The 18,912-nt window shown below is 34.3% G+C and overlaps 1 long non-coding RNA gene across 1 annotated transcript in view; it reads right to left on the minus strand.

The window, feature by feature from the left end:
- The window catches only part of LOC116094268, a 46,541-nt gene extending 29,326 nt beyond the window's left edge, over positions 1–17,215 (minus strand). Inside the window, exon 1 of the long non-coding RNA XR_004120017.1 lies at positions 17,057–17,215. This is a non-coding gene — a long non-coding RNA (uncharacterized LOC116094268). The remainder of the gene's footprint in view (positions 1–17,056) is intronic.
- Positions 17,216–18,912: the final 1,697 nt, after the last annotated feature.

Consider the following 18,912-nt stretch of genomic DNA (forward strand, 5'->3'; position numbering starts at 1 on the left):
CAATAGAATGCCCACATACACGTGGAAGCTTAACAACACTCTACTCAATGATAATCTTGTCAAGGAAGTAATAAAGAAAGAAATTAAAGACTTTCTAGGGTTTATTTATTTTTATTCTTTAATGCTTTTTTACAGTCCAGACTTCACCCCCCTCTTAGACTGCTCCCCCAACTGCTCCCCACCCCATACCTCCACTCCACCCCTATCTCTGAGAGGATATCCCCACCCACTAGACCTCCCCACTCCCTGGGGCCTCAATTCTCTTGAGGGTTAGGTGCATCTTCTCTCACTGAAACTAGACCTGGCAGTCCTCTGCTGTATATGTGTCAGGGGCCTCATATCAGTTGGTGTATCAGCTGGTGTATGCTGCCTGGTTGGTGGTCCAGTGTCTGAGAGATCTCAGGGTCAAAGTCAGTTGAGATTGCTGGTCTTCCCATGGGGCTGCCCTTCTTCTCAGCTTCTTCCAGCTTTTCCCCAATTCAACTACAGGGGTCCCTGGTTTCTGTCCATGGGTTGGGTGCTAGTATCTGCACCTGACTCAGGTGCTTGTTGGACTTCTCAGAGGACAGCCGTGCTAAGCTCTGTCTGGAAGCACAGGGTTACATTTAAAAATAGCTATTTCTTTCTTCAACCTTACAAGTGCTCTATATGAGAACTCATTGTTCTCATTGTCTAATTTTACTAGTATTCTTTATCAACTATTTTTCTCTCTCTTTCATCTCGTCTTTCTTGTTATACTGAAATAAATCTGTAAATTATCTCTATTTCAAGGGCTAGAAAAACAATCACAAGTTTCTTCTGGATTATGAGTTGGTCTCTTCCACTCAACATTGTCTGTTTTAGAGTGTATTACTTTTGCTAAAGCTGACTTTGTAAATCAATTAGTTTGCACTAGTAAGGCAATTGCATTTGGCTTCTCAGATTTCTATTTCAGTTGTAAAGACACATTTGCTGTGAAGAAAGCACAAACCTGTATTTCTAGTTTGTCCTACATAAAAAGCTGGGAAAATAGCTGAGGTTGCATGGTCATCTCACAGTCTTGGCTTATGTGCAGAGAAAAATATTTGGAGAAGAATAGTTTATATTGCCAATCAGTTACCTGCATCTGTATAGTTATGGCCATTATGTGCATTGAACTGTATCCAGTTGGCAGAAGTTAATCTAGAGGGAAGAAGTCTCAATATCAACAAAATGTGTTTCTGGTTAGATAATAAAATCTTGGTGGAACTGATCAGCTGGCACTCTTCCAGTTCTGAGTCTGACTCCCACCTGCTTCATCTATTGGTTTTCTGTTGTTTCCAGCTTACACACTGTCCTATTTAGGAAAAGCAAATCGTTCCAGCTATCTACTTTCCAGTGCTGACTTCTTGATATAGTTCACAAAATTCCACTAAATACTGCCAGAATTTTTCACATAATGCAGTTCAAATTTTGCCAAAACATGCAGTGAAGTTTAGACTTGGCTGATTCTCAACAAGAAGAGCCCTCTCAGAAGATGCTTGTAGTTATTTAATATGTTGTAGCCTAAACATGTTTCAATGGGTCAGAATAATAAAATTCAGCTAGTCTAAGGAAGTCAGATGATAAAGACACCAGATAGAACACTTCTTCTGTGGTTTTTATAACAAATATATAAAAATTAGTTTAATTTTACAAAATAGTTATTAATATTTAAAAACTATATTGTATTTAAAGTAAGAATCTACAAAATCCAAAACTAATTAGGTGGGAGATAGACATCATAACATTTTCAGGTATAATAGTTCACAATATCTCATCATTTTTCATGAATTGAATAAATTAGAATGGGCTCTAAGATATTCTCATCATAATTTGAGACATTAAGACAATTCTGAGCGCTCCTTTGTTTATCAAGTTGGTGTTTATTTTAATGTTAAAATTAGACATTTTATTTTTAAAAAAGTCACAAACATTAAAATAAAATTCTTAGATCAAGAAGAGAAAAAGGAAAAATAAAACAGATGCCACTCATCACATAAGTTTGCCATATAAACATTTTGAGAACTTTGACTTACCAGCATTAAAGATCCACTGTACTATGCTAGAATTTGGTGTTGAAATAAAGTATTCATATAGCACGAAGTGTGACTTTAGATGTCTCCGAGTCACATAAGTCATGACATTTTAATGAATGTCTTAAAATGAAATTCTCAGTGGTTCAAAATAAAATTCCCAAGGGTGAAGAGTTTCTTATGGTTAACCCAGTGCCCCACAGTGACATGGTTACAGAGGAAATATTTCAAATAAAAAGAAAATATATATTACATGCATGATACAAACTATAAATCATGAAAGTATCCAGATATTCAGAATGACAACATAGAATGTGCAGAAGTCTGTTACTTGATATCAATAAGATTTAACTTTAGAGCACACTATGTATTTTTATTATGTGGCATGTTTGGAGCCTGGGCGGGAGGATGGGGATCCTAGTTTCTACATATTTGCATTCCTATACTGTGCATCTAATACAGGCCATTTCCCCATTTCAGGCAAGTGACCTCCCACTGAGTTATGTATTCATCCATGTGTACATCTGCAGTTCAAAATAGTCAATGACAGTTATTGCCACAGTACATCTAAGTAATTGTTAACCCACAACTCAATGATTCAGTTATTCTCTCTCTCTCTCTCTCTCTCTCTCTCTCTCTTTCTCTTTCTCTCGTACACACACTCAAACACACAAAAACACTCACACAAAGCATACCTTTATGAACAAAACTGTGCTAAGGATTTATATTTTGACTGTAGTGTTTTTGTTTTGTTTTGTAATGGTAGCATAATGGAATTCTCTGAATGTTAATAATCACATGTCACATTCACTCTTAGTATAAAACTTTCTATACTTGATTCATTTATCTTTATTTTGTCTCTGTTTGTTTAAATGTAATATTTTCTCATCTCATAAAAGTAACTCCCCCTCAATAACAAACAAGCTCTGACACAATTTCGAAGATGACTGACGAATTAAAAATGGAACTGATTTGCTGGTGTTTTTATAAAAGTTGTGGTGGACAAACTGACTCTGTACTCTCACGGGTGCTTTAGCATAGCTGGTATGCAACTCAGGGTTGTCTCAAGTGACTATGGACTAGGCAAGAAAACAGGAATTGCCTTTCCTTATGATTCTATGAACTGCAAATACCTGTCTGCTGTAAGGGGAGGGAAAAATTATCAACAAGATTTAGAGTCACTGTTAAGTTTGTATAGTAATGAGATTTTGTAAAATTAATCACTAGCAATGGCTGGACCATGGAGATGCATGTGCCTGTGAGTCTGATACCTGAAATGTTTACACTGTTCATTGCTTCCTTTTCATAAACAAAGTTACTTCATTGTTGTCTTCATCAATTTTCTTCATTTATTTTCTTTATTATAATGCCTACTGTGAGGATATTCTCACAATTAGCTGCTTGCTTATCAAAAATCAGAAAATGGGCTGATGCATAATAAAATATATGTGTTGGCCTATAATAATAATGCATTTCAACTGGCATAGTAATGTAAGTTAACATTCTGTATCAGAAGATAAGCCTTGCAACATAGGAAGGGAACTGCAATTGATCTTAATGCATTTAGCTATTTTTGATTCTTTCTTGATGTAAAATATACAAATGGATGATGGCAGGACACTGAAGGAACTTTGTTTTTGAGCTAACCTTTAAACACCTTAAATACAACAGACTCTCACAATTTTTAAATATATACCAACAAATTCTAGATTTGTACATGAAAAACAGCAGTTTCTAATTTTAAGGCACTTACCACTCGGTAGTCATGAGAAGGGAATTCATTTGCTCCTTCACAGCAATTTCCCCATATTGTATATCTTGTTACTTTTCGTAAGTGATAGAATGTTCAACCACTGAAGCAGCTATGTCATGACAATTTGTAGAATGAGAAAATGATCCAATTATTATTTTTGTGTCTTATTATTTATAAGAATGACCTTTAATTTACAAAACAAGAGACATTCATATTTTGATTTGTGAAAATTTTCTGAATTATAAACATTTGTATAATGTGTTTATGTGTAAATGTATAAGCATGAAGGCATGTAGAAATTGACAGAAGACAGAGAGGCCACCCAATCCTCAGAGACTAGAGTTATGTTTGGAAGGTTACAACAATGTAAACACAGGGGACTGAACTTGGTCCCCACTCTTAACCACTGGGCCATGAGTCCCTAAATTTTAATAATAATATTAAAGATAAATAGCATAAAATATAGTATATCATCTCTCATTATATTATGCCAAGTTTGGTTCGTATCGCTGGATCCTGCTCTTCTCTGAAGGAAAACAGGAGCAGTGAATCTGGGGGAGTGGAGAGAATGGAGAAGGGAACAAGGAGGGAAGGGAGGCAGGGCTATGGTTGGGATATACTGTATTATGAAGAATAAATAAATAAATAATCTCCCATTCCTATTACAAAACAGTTTTCACATCTTTGCATCTCATGTACAAAACAAGATTATAACTTAGTCTCTCTTTCATCAGTAGAATCTCTTCTATACAAAACATCATAAATTCACCCAAGTAATCATCCTAAGAGATGTATACATTCCATTTTCTCCAACCATTTTTGCAAGATAGTATGCAGTGAGTAATGTTTGTTCAAGCAACAGATGAAATAAAATTATAAAAGTTCCACTTACATAACAATTCTTTTTTTTTGCAGCAATAAAATATCAATGAAAGCTGAAAATATTTCATAGTGTTTTTCTCTTCTTCAAGAAAACAATTTTAAAATTAAGGAAAATTTTATTCTATTTTGTTACATTAACAAACTTGGTTCAATCTTTCTTTTAATGTATGTATTACCTTTAAACATGTAATAATACAAAGTCAAAAGGAAAAGTAAATGATGCTCACACAGGGATCAACTACCACTGAAATCAAAGGTAGCACTAGTAACAACTTTACATTCAGAGGATGACTATAAATAACTGCCATGGAAACTAGCTTTCCTTCCAGGGAAATCACCTTCAATAGGGCTCTTGAAAGAAATAATTTTCTGTTTAATATTTTAAAATTTTTCTTACATATTTATTATAATTTCAATATTTCTTCTTCCCTTTCTCCCCTCCAAACTTTCCCACACTTCCCTGATTGTTCTTTTTCAAATGTACGGCATTGGTTTTCTTATTTGTTATTACCTATGTATTTGTATACTAGCATGTACACACATGCACATACATACACACATGTGTATATACACATATATATGTATATACAAATTCTGCTTGATCTCTATACGCTGCTTGTATATATGTTTTCAGGCTTTTATTTTAAATTATATAACCAATTCCTGTGTTCTTCCCTAAATATGTTGTTACTTCTCATTGAGTTCATGTTTAAGCAAACATATAGGTCAGATTTTACTTTTGAACTTCTGTAATTCCCAGAGACAGAATACTTTGAAGGATAACGTTCTATCTATGAGAAATTTTAGTCTACAAAGTTTGGAAACAGCAAAACCTTAACCCCATTACTTAAAATATTTTTTCACAGCAAACATTATCACCTGTTTTTCATTATAAGAAGCATATGTTTTGTTGAGTGTCAATTTTTGATGAGAATACACTGTCTGTCATATTGGCAATGTTATCAGAGTACAAGCTGGACATCTTAATACTTACTTAATAGATTTTTATAGATAACAAGTAGTTAAGGTAATTTGAGTAAAGCCTTTTGTCTGATATTAACCTAAGATACTCTTACTTCTAGTGCAAAATACTTTTAAGTGTGGTATGAGTAAAGTGGGATAAGAATTATTCTTCATTTAATTCAAGTGAAAATTAATAAACAGAGGTAACTGAAAGAAGGATGTTTCAATATGAATGCAATATATTCCCATAGTGCTTAACTGTCTACAATGTCAACTATTTTAGAGTTCCATTATGTTCTCTTGCAACACTGTAGCAGACATGAAATACAGAAGTAAATTTTAAAGTGAGAGTGAATAAAGCAGGACTTTTCTGTATTAATAGCAAGAATTTAAAGAGTTACAGTCACTTTGAAAATTAATAGCTTCATCTTGTTTTTGTATATTTACTCTATAAAGTAAAGTAATTTATTTTGACATTATTGTATATAGTATACTTTAATAAAATAATTAAAAATAATAATAGTTTCCCAATTATTCTCACTTAACTCCTTTCTTTATTTTCTCTGACAGCCTATCTTTAACCAAACAGTCAATAGTCAACTTTCACCTCTTCTATTTATACATTGCACAGTTTAAAAAACTGCATTATTTATCTTTCTTAGTATGACTTATATTTAACTTACTATAATGGTTACCATTCTCATCTAATTTTTTTTCTGGAACTATCAGCTTTCTTTCATGGCCAAATGTATGTGTGTTACATTGTCTTCATCCAGTCATTCTTTAAAGAATGTCTAAGCTGATTCCAGCACTTGGCTGTCATGAGTAGCAGTACTGGAAATATAGCCATGTCTCAATAATATGCTGTCTTTGACTTCTTCTCACATAAAATTGGAAGCTGCAAGTTAATCTCATGCCAACGTTATTTTTTATTTTTATTTTTTTTATTTTTTTTAGTTTTTCCTTTATAGGAAACTCCAAATATATTCTCATAGTAATTTATCCAATTCACATTCTCACTAGCAATATATAAATTGTCTTTTTCCCATGCAGTCATACATTGGTTTCCATTTTCTTGATGATTGCCATTCTGACTGTGGGAATAGAAAGATCTAAGTGTAGATTCAATACACATTTACTTTGTGGTCAAAAACGTTGACATTTTATCATGCATTTACTGGGCATTTGCAACTGATATTTTCATTAAAAGTATTCTTTTCTTACATAATATATCCTGATTACAAATTCCCCTCATTCTGCTCCTTCCAGTTCCTCTCCACCCTACTTCCCAAAAATTAGATAAGAAACACCCATAGAAAGAAAAGTGCAAAAAAGAAGACAGAAGAATCAGAGATCTACTGGTTCACATGCTCAGGAGTTCCATAAACTACTAAACTGAACATTATAATATATGAGGGGACCTGGTATAGACCAATGTAAGCCCTGTGCATGTTACTTCGGCTCTATGAGTTCATATGAGTTTTTGCTCACTTGCTTTTTTTTTCTCTTGGTGTCCTCCATCCAATTTGTTACTTACACTAATTCTGCCTTAGGTCAGGTGGGGGGTTTGATACTGATATCCCATTTGGAGCAGGGTGCTCCATTGTCTCTCTCTTTTTGAAATGTTTGTTTGTGTGTCTCTGCATTTTTAACCATCTACTGCAAGGGGAAGCTTCTCTGATGATTCCAGAACTAGGGTACCAATCTATGCGTATATCAGGAAATCAGTAAGATGGTTTGGTTTGGTTTTGCTTTTTTCCATTAGCATTTGGTTATGGGTTCTGTCTCTTAGAGTGGGCATTAAGTCAGACATTGATTCCTTACACAAGCTTGTGCCATCATTGCCCTAGCATTGCACACTTTAATTCTTTCTTTTTTTCTAGTGATTGTTATTTCAATGACACATACATATGTGTATATAAATATAAATATATATGTATATATATGTAAATACATATATATATATTTATATTTATATACACACATATATGTGTGTGTCATGCATATCTGTTTAATATATGTTTTATGTGTTTCACTGCATACTTCAAAGGAAGATTCTAGAATCATATGGTAGTAGTCATTTTGAGGAATCTCATTAGAGTTTTTTCTATAATGACTATGCCTGTTTACATTCCCATGAACTATGATGTCAATCTTTACTCCATATCCTCTCCAATTATTCTTATTTTCCTGATCCATCAAACCTTCTTCAAAAATTATAAAGTGTTCCATCATTTCAATTTTTCTCTTCTCAATGAACAACTATAATGAACACAATTTCACATACCTGAGGGTCCTTTGCACCTCTGTTTGTCAATATCACTTCACATCCTTGTAGCATATTTATTAAGATTATAGTTTACTCTCAGACTCTTTGTTTTTATTAAATATTAATTATGATAGATTTTGATTCATAGATATATTTTTCTCATTGAGAAGGTTCTCTTTTCACTTTATTCATTAAATCTTTGTTCGATGGGTATTTGATTTAACTTAATCTTAATTTTGATTTAGTTTAAAGTTAATGGGCTGGTGGTATACTTAAAAACACACTAATAAGACCAATATGACTGGGATTTTATCAATATTTTTGCTAGAGGTTTCATATTATGTCTTATGTTTATTCTTTTGCATATTTTGAGTTGACATTTGTGTCAAGTGAAAGATATTAATGCATATTCTCTCTGTTTGCACCAAATAATTACCTAGTCTATCCAATATAAGTACGGAAGTTCTCTCTGCACTGTCTCCTCCTGTTTGTGCCCTAAATATTTGTGCACACACTGCTTTGATATTTGCTTCCTTTTGCACAGTTGAAATCCTGCACTACTCATTCAGAATTGTTCTTGCTCAGTTTTGATTTTGTGAAGATTCCTGTTATTTTGAGTATATTTTGATTCCACAAATTTGAAGATGCTTTGCTTAATGAATGAAAATTTTTCCTTGAATTTTAATTAGGACTGTTAATAATTTACATAATATGAACATTTTTACAAAACTAGGGAGGGGCATCTTATTATTTAGGATTATCTTCCTCAGTATGTTTTTTTAAATGTGTTTTCCTCTCTGAACAAAACTATAATCCCATGTGTTGAATTTATTCCTATGCATGTATTTTACATTGTGACATATAGTAACAATATAAAAAGATGCCAGGAATAAAAATGTTAGCAAGAAGAGGGTTATAGGAGGGCTTAGTGGGAGAAAATGGAAAGTTAAAAAATGTAGTTATGTTACAATCTCAAAAACAAAATATAAAACTAGATTCAAGATTTAATCAATATATTTTAAGAATTTTCTACATTAATGTGTTTAAACATAACTTATGCAACTTCTTTGATAAGATTTGTATGTAGTTCATTCTCATTTGATGTTCATTCTTACTTAAAACAACATGTGACTTGTTGTGTTTATTGGTTTAATTGTGTGTGTGTGTGTGTGTGTGTGTGTGTGTGCACTGAGAGTTTTATAAACAGTCTTCTCCAAGAGGAAAACAATTAGTTATCCAACACCTAATTATCAACCATAAAAACATATATACTACTAAAAACAATCAGACTGAACAGGTTATATTCAATAATAAATATGTAAAACACTATAGATTTTTGCCTTTAACAAATTAATGAAGAAGAGGCCATAAATTTAAGAGGCAGAAAGTATATGGGAGATTTTGGAGAGAAGAAAGGAAAGGAGACCAGGATTTATTTATATTATAATATCAAAAAGTAAAAGAAAAAATTGAAGAATGCCCAGGAGTCACCATACATTGAATTTGAGAGAAATGTGCTTTGGTATGGACTGAGTGTCAGGTCTACAAAAGAAAACATAAAGCTTTATAACTAAGATTTATAATTGATGGCATTGGATAAAATCAAATTCAGATCCAAATTATACATCCATCATTCAATTTCCATCCTTACTCTTCTAGATTTTATTGTTCAGTTATATATTTATAGACTAGCAGGCAAACACAAAATACAGAACTCAGGCGAATTTTTTTTTTTTCAAAGATTGATCACATGTGAACTAATCCAATGCTTCCCTAAGTTCACCTACCCTATTGACCATTGTCTTCAAAGGTAGGTAATACTCTAGATAAATATCTATCTATCCTCATCTCAAATTGACCATGGCTTATTACTTCTCTCAGACTCTGTTCATGAGGACATCATTCTTGACAAGTACATGGTATTGAAAATATTCTATTGCTGTCATCCAGTGGAAGTGTTAATATAAGTGTTACAGCCTGGACCATTAGTCATATTTCATACAGCCCTTTAAATGTTTAATATAAATGAATTTAAATGATCAAAATATATCTTTACATGTGAGCTTCAGAAGGAACAAATGTTTATATTTACTGTTCTCTGTGGCAGAGAAAACTTTTTAAAAGCTGTTTGCTATTTTTTCCTGCTTTCCTCATTGATTATTGGTTTTATTAAACAATCTAGTAGAAGTCTTCTCATTTATAAAGGTTATCTGACCATTAATGTAAAACACTCAACGCTTGCTGAATGTGTTAATAACCATTATCACTGACACAGCATTTCCAGGAGCTGTAAATTACAGAACTCAGAGAAACGGATTAGTCACTGTGACAGAATGGACATTTGATAATTACTTTTGTTTGCATATAATTATACAATCAATTAGATGGATGCATAGAAATCAATATCGTTTAGTTTAGGAAAACAAAGATGTAGAATACAATTCTGCCAGTTTTGCCTTCTAAATTTCTTTGAGCGTGCAAGAATGGGAGAGGGGGCTTTAAAAAAGAAGTAATAAAGGTCATTCCAAGCTGCATAGATAGCTTTTCGCCTCTTCTCAGATGCTCAGTGCAATCGAACCCAATACATTGTGGGAAAAATGTATTTTTGGACCACTGGGATATTTTATTAACAAAATTTGAAAATTGGTTTTTGACACTAAACAAAGGAAGGGAATATTTCATTGTGCCCTTCTCTTTTATCTTGCCTGTAATTTAAGTTTTCCCCAGTTTTTTTTTTTTTGTTGTAAAAATGTCAAGTCTAGCATTTGATACTGTGTTTGAGACATAAGAACACCCCACAGAAGGATGTGATGTGTGTTTGAAAGCTCTCGATGCAGATTAATTTTATAATTTCTTTTATGTTTGAGGAGCTCAATAAAATACTTTATGCTTATTATAGGATACATTTTTGAAAGAATTTTCATAAAACATTACAATAATTTTCTTTTATAGAATAAGATTAATTAAAGAGTGAGGAAAAACACTCTCTTGGATTCAATATCTTAGGCTTACTATCCAAGTTTTGAATCATTATTGAGCTTATACTAGGTGCCGATATTAGAATAGCACAATATTTGAGTGTATGTGTGTGTGTGTGTAAGTGTACAGGAAAGATTCAAAGACAATAATATAACTTTGATCATGATAGTGTTTTTATATTATAATAAAAATAGGTCAAAAATAATTTAGAGATTGAAATGCCAGGGCAGGTGGGGGGGTGAGCACCCTCACAGATGCAGGGGAAGGAGGATGAGATAGGGGGTTTCCAGAGGGGAAACCAGAAAAGGGGATAACATTTGAAATGTAGATAAAGAAAATATCATATATGAATACATATATTTACATTTTATGAATGTAAATACATATACATATAAAATATATAAAATATATGTATATGTATATAAAGAAATTTTATGAATTGAAAAAAGAACAGAGACACATTTTTACTTTTGTTATTGTTTCCTTTATCTGAAGTAATGTCTCTTGGTTTGTATTTTAGAAATTCTATTGTCTGGCATAGTAATGCAAATCATTAATTTTAGCACTTGGGATGGAGAAAAGGGAGATATCCATGAGTTTGAGACCAGCATTTTCTACGTACTTCATCCAAGAACAGCCAGGACAACATAGAGACAGACCCTGTTGAAAACATCAGTAAATAACATAATAATAATAATAATAATAATAATAATAATAATAATAATAATAATAATAAATATTCTCTTTTGACAACCACCCCATCATCATTTGTTTTCTTATTGGTTATTTATTTACATTTCAGATATTATCCTCCTTCCCAGTTAAGCCCTCTATCACCTCCCTCATCCTCCCTACTTCTATGAGGGTGCTCACTGTCCCACCCCACCTTCTGCCTCAGTGCTCTAGCATTCCTCTATGCTGGGTCATCTAGCCTCCAGAGAACCAAGGGGTTCCTATCCCACTGATTTCAGATAAGGAAATACTCTGCATATGTAATCCTCTACTATATATGCAGCTGGAGCCATGGTTCCCTCCATGTGTTCTCTTTGGTTGGTGGTTTAGTCCCTGGGATCTTTGGGGATTCTGCTTGGTTGATGTTGTTGTTCTCCCTGTGGGGTTGCTAACCCCTTAATCTCCTTCAGTCCTTCCCCTAACTCCTCCACTGGGGTCTCCAGAGCTTATTCCAATGGTTGGCTGAGTGTATTTACTTGTATATTGATCAGGCTCTGGCAGAGCCTCTCAAGCAAAAGCTATACCAGGCTTCTTGGCATCAGCAATAGCATCTGGGTTTGGTGTCTGCAGATGGCATGGATCTGTAAGTGGAGCAGTCTCTGGATGAAATTTTCTTCAGTCTATGCACCACCCTTTTTGCCTGTACTTCCTTTTGACAGGAGCATTCTGGGTTAAAATTTTGGAGATGAGTGTATGACTCTATCCCTCAATTGGGGGTCGTGCCTATCCAGTGGAATATCATCTCTACAGGTTCTCTCTCCCCTTTGCTGGGTTGTTTAGCTAATGTTATCCCTGTTGGGTTCTGAGAACCTCTTGATTCCCCAGCATCTGGGACTTTCTAGTGGTTATGCATAGTTCCCCATCCCTCACTTCTACAGAGCTCCTTTCAATATTCTGATGCTCTGAACTTCTACAACATCTCCTCTCGCACCTGATCCTGACCCATTTTCCCTCCTCCTCCTTTCTTACTTCCAGATCCCTCCCTCCTTCTACCTCTCATGATTATTTTCTCCCCCTTTCTGAGTAAAACTGAAGAATCCACATTTTGGTCTTCCTTCTTCTTGGGTTTCATATGGTCTGTGACTTGTATTGTAAATATCTCCAAGGATTTTTTTGGCTAATATCCACATATAAGTGAGTGCATACCATGTGTGCTCTTTTGTGACTGGATTACCTTACTCAGGATGATATTTTCTAGTTCCATCCATTTCCCTAAGAGTTTCATTAAGTCATTGTTTTTAATTGCTGAGTAATACTCAATTGTGTAAATGTATCATTCCAGGACATCTGGATTCTTTTCACCTTCTGACTACTATAAATAAAGCTGCTGTGAATATAGTGGAGCATGTGTCCTTGTTATATGTTGGATCACCTTCTGGGTATATGCCCAGGAGTGGTATAGTTGGGTCCTCAGGTATACTATGTCCAATTTTCTGAGGAACCACCAGACTGATTTCCAGAGTTGTTGTACCAGCTTGCAATCCCACCAACAATGTAGGAGTGTTTTTCTTTCTCCACATTCTTGCCAGCCTCTGCTGTCCCCTGAGTTTTTGATCTTAGCCATTCTGACTGATGTGAGGTGAAATCTCAGAGTCATTTTAATTTTGATTTCCCTGATGTATAAGAATGTTGAACATTTCTTTAGGTGCTTCAAGGCCATTCAAGATTCCATAGTTGAGAATGTTTTGTTTAGCTCTATACCTCATTTTTAATAGGAAAATTTGGTTCTCTGCAATCTAACTTCTTGAGTTCTCTGTATATTTTGGATATTAGGCTTCTATTGGATACAGAATTGGTAAAGATCTTTTCCCAATCTGTGGATTGCTGTTTTGTCCCATTGACAATATTATTTGCCTTACAGATGCTTTTGAATTTTATGATGTCCTATTTGTCAATTGTTGATCTTAGAACATGAGCCATCTGTGTTCTATTCAGTATAATTTCCCTTTTGGCAATGTGTTCGAGGTTCTTTCCCACTTTCTCAATTAGATTCAGTATATCTGGGTTTATGTGGAGGTCCTTCATTACCCCCATCATTTATAACCACTAAGGTTCCTTATACTGTCTTGTTACAAAGGATAACAGAGATATATGTACTTTTTATAACACTTAATAGAAATTAAATTTCTATTTGCTTTTTTTTTTTTAGATTTTAGGAGGTTGGGGGGACCCTCCATAATGTACCAGTGACCTTGGAGGTAAGAGATTCTTAGGAATCAAAAGAAGGGACTTTAGATATGATGACCTACAGTGGGGAGAAGGGACTTGTAGAGCGTATCTCCAGCAGAAAGTTGGGCATCAAGTGAGGGATGGGTTGCTATCCCATAGTCAAAACTTTGACCCAGAATTGTTCCCATCTGAATGAACTGCAGGGATGAAAATGGAGAGGACACTGAGGAAACGAAGGTCCCATGACAGGTCCAAAGTGAAGTCCAGCTCAAGGAGAGGCCCTAAGGCCTGACACTATTACTTAGGCTATAGAGTGCTCACAAAATGGAACCTCTCATGACTGCTGTCTGAAAGACCCAACAAGCAGCTGAAAGAGTCATATGCAGATATTTGCACCCAATCAGTCTATAGTAGCTGCCGACCCCTGTGGTTGAATTAGCGGAAAGCTGAAAGAAGGTGAGGAGGAGGGTGACCCTGTAGTAGGACTGGCAAACTCAATAAACCTGGACCTAGGAGATTTCTCAGATACTGAAACACCAACCAGGAAGAATACAACAGCTGATATGAGGCCCCCAACACATACAGCAGAGGACTGCTTTGTCTGTTTTTGGTCAGAGATGATGCACCTAACCCTCAAGAGACTGGAGGCCCCAGGGACTTTAGAGGTCTCATGGGATGGGGATATCCTCATGGAGACAGGGGGGTAGGGCGGACATATGGGATGTGGAACAGTTGAAGGGTGGATCGGGATGGGAATAATATCTGAAGTTTGAGATAGAGAGAGAGAGAGAGAGAGAGAGAGAGAGAGAGAGAGAGAGAACCAAATCCTCCTCTTTTGTGTACTATTACCAATTCACTGAAATTTTCCTAAAAAATGGCCTTATTAGTTCAATTGTGATGTTTTTTAAAAAGAGCAACATACACAAATACACACACACACACACACACACACACACACACACACACAAACAATGTAATATTCTCCACATGAGAATTTACACCAAATTAAGTGGAAGCAGAAGATGAACAGAAAATATTGTCAGATCCTGACAGGGTCTCCAGATAATAATTTAGTCATCTGAATTCCATTTTCAGGATATCACTATTTTCACTTTCCCCTTTATGTCTCCTAAAATATTCATGGATTATATAAGTTCTTAGTTTCACATATTCATTCAAACATAGTTATTCATTCTTTCCTTGTGGTGACACATAATCTCAGATCTTCCAAAGGGTATAGAGGGAGTACTGCAAGATATAATTAGCTTTGGCTACTTAGATAGACTCATTTGACTCATGCACAAAGGGAGACCTAATTTCTGAGCCTCATTATTGAATTTGAGGGATCTGGTTTTGCTGTAAAAATCTGTGCATTTAACTTATATCCTTACACATAGTTATCTTATACCTCACAAAACTATATGTTGAAAACTTCTGTGCTAGAAGACTCTAAATGCTTTTCTAACAATTGTAATCTTAGAGTGAGAAGCAGTTGGCCCTGTTCAATTTCCCTATCATCAGCAGTTCAGAATATCTATATATTTCACAGGCAGCCTGCACATAAAGAATAGAAAGGGAAAAGCAGAGGGCAGGGACTGAAAGAGTGTGTCATGCTTCACTCTGACAGAGTCTGAGTACAATTTGACAGACATACTTATCTATCTAGGTATTTGAAAGGAACACAGGTATTTATCTCCACAAAACATCAATAACAGACATGAACTATAACCTTTGTGAGATGCCCTTGGGGACATAGAAATATAAGAGCACATGTCCTCATTGTTCATAAGGAAAGGCATTACTTAGAAATTCCACTGAGATGAATACGGACATTCAGGAGAGTGTTTAAGCTCGCTCTCTCACTCTCTCTCTCTCTCTCTCTCTCTCTCTCTCTCTGTATATATATATGTATATATATACAGTCATATATATGTGTGTGTGTGTGTGTGTATAAAATCTGAAAATGTAACTGATTAAACAACAAAATTGTCACACATAGTTAAGAAGAGTACTTAAAGTTGTGTTTATAAAAGGAATCATGTGAGATTACATTCATCAATTTATTATTAGAACAGATACAAATAAATGTATCATTATTTTATTTATTTCAACTGATTGCCAATATTTAAAGCTAATTACCTTTAAGTTACTTATTTCTGTTTTTTACCTTTCTCAGGAATTAATATATAAGTTCTTTTTGCATTGTGGATTAATTTAAAGGACATTGTCATATTTAATGTTTTTTTGTTTTTAATAGACTCAGAAGATTGTCATCAAACTTCCTGATAGAAAATAACATTCCAATCATAAAATGTGTCTTCAGTTGTGTGCTCACTGATTAGCCCACCATTCTCTTGTGGATAGCAGCAAAGTTCTGATTAAACTCAGTGGGTTTCACACACACAAACAAAAATCATGACTGTGCATAGGAAAAAGAACTTATAAGGAAGGACGTATAAATTGATAAAAAGAACATTAAGAGAGGTAAAGGTGAGAATAACCCATTTTTGAAATTGTTAACAAACAAAATTAATAAAAGATACATTGAGAATTTGAATTCATTTGTGCTTATTGTTATTTTTAATATATTTGCACTTATACATTATGTCCTTAACTTCAACTGTCTTCTCTTCACTATGATAAGTTTAAATAATAGCTTTACTAAGTGAAGCAGTCATAAAGAAAGACATTAATCAAGAGTGATAGACACTAACTGCATGATCATCAGAAGCTGGTAATAGAGAGTGACTGCCCTAAAGTATAAATCAGTAGAAAGAAATAGTGAGAAATTTAACATCAGAGTTTAAAAGTAAAACACTAATGAGAAAGGATTAATAGAGGATTAATAAAAACAAGAGAAAAATCAAATGGCTGATGAGAAAAAGTAGATGAAGGTAATGAAACAACATAATGATGAAAACGGAATGCTTTTGATGCTCCACCAGCAAAAATCTACACCTGAGGTATCTCTACATTTTGCTGTTTTACTCGTCCTTTGGTCCACTGTAAATATTTTATTTTATCTAGACAAATATTGATATATAAGTTTAAAATAGATCAGAGAGTTCTGAGAGTATTTTATCAACCTTGAAATCAATCCAAAAAAGTTTTTAATTTGCCATTGATGTCAGAAGCAAAATCAGTTTGGGGTCATTTTCTAACATTGCCATGTGTCTGCCTGTTGAAAAGAATTAATCAGTAAAAATATGTAGATATTATATTCTGCAGTATTGGCCGCCAGCCAACGTCTATCCAAAATGGAGCCGACTTCCTTACCATTGACGGTTGCTTGGCGCAGGCGCGATAGCTTGGCTCAGGCGCGATAGCAGTGACTCGTCTCTCCTTCAGCTCTCCCCCCATCCCCTGGGGATATGCTAATAAGGTGTTTGCACTGAACTAATCAGACAGTAACACATTTGCTCGCCCCCCTCCCGCGGGGGTAGGTTAATGAGGTGTCTGCAAGGTGCACCAATCAGACAGTCTCGCCGGGCTATATAAGCCAGCAGCTCCAGGGTATCAGGGTCCTTTGCTTCAAGTTTCAAGAGGAGCTCCCAATAAAGTGCTGCTGAGAAGAATCCTGTTGCCGCATCGTTCTTGCTGGCGAGACTGGTCGTGACACTGCAGTATTAGTAAATTTAATATAAGACAGACATTTTTCTCTGCCTTGATTTTATTGTTTGTTTGTTTCATCTGGACAATGATAGCATAATATAAATTATGAGCCAGAAACAGAGTTAGCACCAAGGTATATACTGTTACAAACAGGTGTGCAGCCTTCACACTGCTTCTCACTCTGGATCTAAATGTCCACTGAACACCTTTTAGGACCTTCAAAATACACATCTAAGATTCTGTATGCCACATGTAGCTTTAGGAAATGTGGTAGCTTCTTGAGTAACAGCCTCCTAATAAGAAATAATTTTTATTACATTAAATAAGATTTAATATATGAGTTGAACCTAGCCATACATTGTTTAACTAGTCTAACTATATATTTTTTTTCTAAGTATATATATATATATATATATATATACATATATATATATATATATATATATATATATATATATATATATATATATATATATATTTAGCTAATATATAAAGAAGGTACTCTTTCTTACTTAAAAAAAATTAGTAAAGAAAAAGCAAATCAAATTATTATATTGAGGCAAAGGATTCCCTTTCCACTTCCAACCCTGGGGAAAACATTGACATTTCAAGCTGTACTTGAACAAAGGATCCTATGGGTTTTGTACAGCTAAGAGAAAAGTCTAAATATACGGGTACTGGGCAGCTAATTCTGTTTCTGTTCATAATAGTGGATTGGAGGTTTCATCTTTGTTTCTATGGAGACTTGCTGTTACTAAGACTCACACATCTGCTGTGAAAGCCCTTGTTATTATAGAAAAGAAACAAGTTTTAGCCTCAAAATACTGGTTTATGTTTACTCTCAAGATAAGTAACGTTTTGTATGTTTATATATAAGCAGTAGATCTCAGGTAACTTTGTGTTAATTATATACTATTTTAACTGCATTGATTGTTTTCAATTGAACCTGTGCAGAGAAGTTACATTTAATCAAAACTAAAAGCCATGATTGATTCAATCAACCTGTTCTGTCTGTATGGGGCACTTTGAATCAAAGTGGGATTTTCAAATTTAATTAAATCCAGCAGTTCTGGCTACTTTAAGTTTAGTGTTTACACAGTGTCCTACCTGTGGTCTTGATTTGTTTCCTCCCTCTTTACTGAACTCACTGCTTTAAATTTGTTTAGCCTCATTTAATTCTGGATACAAAACATGTTTCTGTGTTTGTTTATGAGCTATAAGCCTTTATTAAAATGGCTTAAGCTATGGTGTCAAAAATTCTATAAATTATCCAGCAGCATTTCGTAACTTTCAAATAAGCCATTTACTCATGTTAAAAATCTGTCTCAAAATTTGAAGAATATCACATATATAGACACATATATATACATATATGTATATATATGCATATGTTCCAAATATACATACATGATAAATACAGGTAGTTTTCATATTGTAAGATAATATTGGTCTTTTTATCTGAATCTATGCCTGAACTTACTGCTACCATATGTAAATGTATTTTTCCTGGTCTGAAAGTA

The sequence above is a fragment of the Mastomys coucha genome, unplaced genomic scaffold (genome assembly GCF_008632895.1).
Source record: "Mastomys coucha isolate ucsf_1 unplaced genomic scaffold, UCSF_Mcou_1 pScaffold16, whole genome shotgun sequence".
NCBI classification, from domain to species: Eukaryota; Metazoa; Chordata; class Mammalia; order Rodentia; family Muridae; genus Mastomys; species Mastomys coucha.